Consider the following 6,000-nt stretch of genomic DNA (forward strand, 5'->3'; position numbering starts at 1 on the left):
TTTTACAAACGTTAGATAATATATACTTCATTATGGTATAGATACTATAAATACATAAATGGTTAATAAATAAGTATTCAGAAAAATAACGCTTTACCTGTCTTATCTTGGTTGCTTTTGGCCAATTATGGGGATAATCCATTCATATTAAACACAAATGTTTATTTATTAAAATGTAATACGATTAAAGGTATCTTAAAATATTTAAACGATCGCAAAAAATAAGATTAAATTGAATGAATACAGGTACATAAATGATTGTGTTTAAATTTTATGAAAAAATCCCAAAAACCAAAAATTCAAATTTATCTATTTCATAAAATAAATATTATAAAAATAAAAATAATTGGTAAAATTATTAAAACAATTGTTTTGGTGATAAATCACTAATGATATATTCCTTGAGAACTAAAGAGTTATGTTTAATAAATATTATATCTATAATCTATAGGGACAATAAATTATAAAGTAGTTTCTTGTCTATCGTTCAACCTCAGCAGAGATTAATACGTTCAGGAACATAGTGCCCTAATGTACCACATGAATAAATATTTTTTTACTAATTTTGATTTTTAAAAAATAATTAAGTATAAAAATTCCTTAATTTTCAATTTATATAAATGTCCACAATTGTAGCCAAGTAGCAAATACTAAACACTTTTTATGAAAAATTGTCATACTTTATTACTAAAAAACGGAAATACAATGTGTTTAATATATTTATTTACATACTATATAGTAATACTGACCATTTATATGTAAACATTTTATATTAATTTTGGGTTTGGTAGGGGTTGGAAATTAAATTCTATGGCGGTTAAGAAAATTTGAAAAAAAATTTTCGAGAGCTAGTAAATCTTAAGTACCTATACTAGTTAATAATTGTTATGTTATCTTTACTATATTATTTTAAACAGCAATAAACGATGAACACTATTGTTTTCTCCAAATTAATTATAAAATTGATCAAATATATATTATGTGCGGAAAACCGCAACAACAAAAAATATATTTTTTGCGGTCTAGTTATTTTCCCTCCACGGGCCGGATTTGGCCCGCGGGCCACCTATTGCCAACCCTTGAGTTAGGGGTGTGGCAGCGTAGCCCCCCTCGGTTCTGCGGCTTATATTGGTGTCAAAAATATTTTGTACCTAGTGAACTACTTCTTTGCGGGCATCTGTGAACATGTTCAATTAATAATATACATAAATAGACACCTATATAAAAATACTATATATGCGGATACATTAAAGTTTAAACATACAAATTCAGTGCGGTCCTATATTGATAAATATAATGAGTAGGTATGTAAAACGTAAGGAATTTTCATCTCCTATTTCAGTTGTTAAATTTATAAACGGTATAAATCAGTGATCTCAAACTCAAATTACCTACGGGCCATATATTTTTTCAAAAAAAATTCGCGGGCCAAATTTTAAGTGTCACTTTTATACTTATACACTAGAAACTAAAGACAAAATTAAAGTAAAAATACATACAAAATCCATTTATTTACTTTTTATTCCTACAAAATTATCATTGAAAAAATATAATGATCGTTAACTTAAAAAAAAATTATAATTAAAATTTAAAAATAGCTTGAATATTTGATAATTTTTATTTTTGAGCTGCACTATTTTCATATTTTTGTTCAAAATGTATTTTTATTGCGGGCCACATAGAAGGGGTTCACGGGCCACTTGTGACCCGCGGGCCGTATGTTTGAGACCACTGGTATAAATATATTTTACGATATATTTTTTCCCCCAAAATAGAGGGGCCAATGACGATCATCTCATTAGGTCCCCTTTCGAATTTACCCCTATTACTGTAAACAGTATTTAAAATTATTCAAACAATAATAAATATTATTTTTCCATGGATCTATTGTAATTATACATAGGTATCTATATAAATACCTGCAGTGTTTAAAGTTAACTTTTCAAGTTTAAATTATCACCTAAAAATATGAATATAATGTTTATAGCAAACTTTATTACCAATTACATGATACCTATGGGGCTATGGGCTATGGGCTGACGTAAATATAGCCTGTGTAATTGAACATTTGTATTTTCATCTATATCTTCTTGCACTCAAAAAACGTTTAGTGTACACCTATATATGATACATGTATATTGTATACATCATAAGAAATAGGTACATAGCTGATAAATTTTAATGATTTTTTACTTAAGCTAATTGAAAAAATGTCATCAAAAACATAGAATAAATTATCAAAATTGTTTGTGAATTGTATTATAATTGAATATGTTTATTATTAGTAGGGCTCGGAAGTTGATACATTTTTTTTTTTTTTTTTGGAACTTATTAGACGATGCTTTCCTGGCCACAAATTGTGTCATAAACATGTGAATCTAAATAACTAATTTATATTTTGTGTTTTCTGGCTTTTTTATTTTTTAAATCATTTTTCCACATTTTTAGTCATTTTTACTGATTTTACATTAATTCACTTCTTATCGTTTCTTGTCAACCATTATACTGATAACTTAAAACTTGGAAATTACCACGGACTAAGATTAGTACTTATCCGATTTTATTCGATATTTTATGTAGAAACAGGTTTTTCCAAGTATAAATATATATTAACAGAAAATCGTCGTTCGTTTACGTTTGATAACATCAAAAACACAATAATTTTAAAATGCAATGATTTTGATTTTTAAGTAATTTGTAAGGTTTGATAAATTTATAAAACAAATATTTATAAATTTTTTGGTCATTTTTTAAGGACATTTTTTGTCATTTTTATGTCATATTTGCATATTATTTTTAGATCATTCTTTAATGTTTTTAAGGTCATCAACTTCCCATCCTTAATTATTAGTTATTTATTATTGAATAAAATTATTGAATTTTACGATATGGTGATATGGTAGTACTATGCTGCAGTTAGTGTACCACACTCTACTTATACATTAAATTATATTATATTCACCAACAAAAGTTATTAACGTCCGTCACAGATGCTATTACATTTTTTTTATCTACAATTTCTATTTCTAAATATTATTAGATATACACATGACACATATAAGTATATTTATAAATAATCTAAATAAATTTGATGATTTTAATAATTATTTTACTTTGTTTGTTGTTTCCATTTGAGGTTCTAAGATTTTATGAAGGTAAATTATTTTACTTTTTCTTTCATTTTTATATCTATAACATTCTGTTAAAATATGTTTTATGACGAGTTGATGTATTCCGCATGTGCCAAGAGGCATTTATTGAAGGACTTTCTATAGTAAATTCTTGTCTAATAAGAAAATGTTTTTTCTATTTATATTATTTGTGAGAGATAATCGTCTGTAATTGTTCCTTTTAATTAACTAAATTATTGATACTGTTTTAATATGTTGTATCATTCTAATGCAGATATTTTTAATTTGTTTATTGGTGTCGGTGTATATTTGCATTTGTATTTTTTCTTCTGAATGTGTGCACTAAAAAACTACATTTTATAAAAAAAAATGGATTCTAAAATCAACGGATCCCAGGATAGTGTCTTACTACCCTTCCCCATTTATCTGGGTTTGCATTGTAACTTAGCATGTAAAAATACATTTGAATAAAAATTAATTTACTATTTCGTTTTAGCGAAAAAATGTACTTCTTTATTGTCACATTTTTTAAAGATCATCAACCATCGATCATAATGCCTATTTAGTCACTAGTCGGTATTTATATTTTTCAGAAATCTCAGTACCATTTGCTACATTTATTAGATATGGTAAGAAATGGCTATAAGAATTAATATAAATTCCTTGATAAAATAAGGCATTTCATTATTGCTTAATCATTCTTTACTGCTATGCCTAATTATCATCATTTCCGCTAACAATAAATTATACAAATATTCAAGACAAAATTTGTATCCTGAACCTTGACTGCATAGTTAGAATAGACAATATTTTATGTAGGCAATTGTTAACTTGATTAACTTTTATAAGGTCATATTTTAACTTTTAAATTATGAAAAGATAATATTATGTCCTTCTTTAAAGTTTAAAAAAAAGTTATATCTAATAACGCTTAGGGTATAAGTAATATTAGTGTAAATCATTCATGTTTGTATGCTTGTAAAGTATATTTATATCTACAGGCTTAAAATAGTTTATAATAAATAAATCCCCCTATATTTTATAACTACACAGTTTTAAAAAAATCAATTCTAGCGAAATATATTGTGTAGGTAGATGTGTAGTAGATATTTAGACACAATTATTAAGAAACGAATCATTAATTCTTTAGCCTATTATATACATATATACAGAATATTATGTTATACGAGTGTTTTACATTGTGTAGCCAATTTATACTCGTAGGTACATTAATATAGTAATATAAATATATATATATTATACATACATATTGAAATATTTTAACATTAAGAGGTAAGTTTGATAAATTTATTGTTTAATCTAAACTAATTTTCTATACATGAAGTCTATAATTCACTATAATAGTTACTAATTTATTATATGTTAGGTACTTCATAATTATGAGAGTTATAAAAAGTAACGATAATCCTGATCTCTTGTATGACGCTTTAATAGTCGTAAATCTGAATTTGATTATTTTTCGAAAATTTTTATCGTGGACACACCGAGAAACCAACCTTGATGTTATATTGAAAATAAGGACAAGAGCACGACCTCGCTATAATATACTTATATTATAGTACACTACTATAATGTACCCAGCCATACAGTACGCATCATGAAACTATATAATATAGTAATATACAATGTTCATGGCCTTATAATTAGAGTTGACGCAAACCTGCAGCATTATTGATGGCTAAACACATGGGCTCGCCGCCATACACATGACTTGATAGTATAATAATAATAATATAAAGTTAATGCATCCACCTTCCCTCACTGTTTCATCACATTCTTGTCCGGGCAGTCAAATACTATCCCAGTTTGACACATACGTATGCTGTCAAGTTAAATTATTATCGAGTTTGTACCGCTAATAACGTAGAATAAAATATAGTATACATTATATCTATATAGTAATTAGTAATAATCTATTACTGATAAGTAATTAATATCTTTATAATAATAAACTATATAACTACTTAAAAACATATTATATTATATATATATATATATGGCTATGACGATTTAATATATTTTAAAATAATAATATTTTCTTATTTTTTTTTTTATTAGTTTATTATGGTTGAGTCTTAAGATAATAAATGCATCGTGATCGTGCATAACATAATAATATGTATTATGTATAGAACAGTTTATAGTTATTTCAATTATTATCTTTATGTAAGAAAAATCAAAAACTTGTACACTTTAGTTTTTCTTTTACTCTACATAAATATACGATGTTAATTTATAGTATGATAAGATGTATATTATATAGAGATACAAATATTATAATAAGAAATTTATAAAAATTTTAGAAGAGTATAATTTATTTATAACACTGAGAATTATTTGGATTCAACTGTTAAAAATATATAGTTGATAACTACTTATTAAAATCTTTTGAGTGACAAATACATACTTGTATTTTTCATAACCTAAATAATATGAACATAGTAGTGAATGACTAAAAAATTTATAAGATAAGATACAATACGCTTTTAAGTTAATTAATAGATATCTATTAAATTAAGTCGAGTATGTAAAAAAAATAAAATATAAAAACAAACCAATAATTATATACATACATTATTCATGTACAATGCATACTAAATTGTCGATAATAGCCCTGAGACCATTTATTTATTGAAAAAAAAATCATCTAAATGCACTATTTATATTTTTCTGCCAATGGCGAATATGCATTTAGTAGCTGACCCAATCTTGTATTGTCAATTTTAATATTAATATTGAAAATGAATTGAAATATTATTAAACTTAAAATTAAGAACATTCTTTGTACTTTTACGTTATTTTACGATATTTCAACTGTCATACAAATTATGAGAATATTAAACATTAA

The sequence above is a fragment of the Melanaphis sacchari genome, unplaced genomic scaffold (genome assembly GCF_002803265.2).
Source record: "Melanaphis sacchari strain LSU unplaced genomic scaffold, SCAv2.0 Contig33_pilon_pilon, whole genome shotgun sequence".
NCBI classification, from domain to species: domain Eukaryota; kingdom Metazoa; phylum Arthropoda; class Insecta; order Hemiptera; family Aphididae; genus Melanaphis; species Melanaphis sacchari.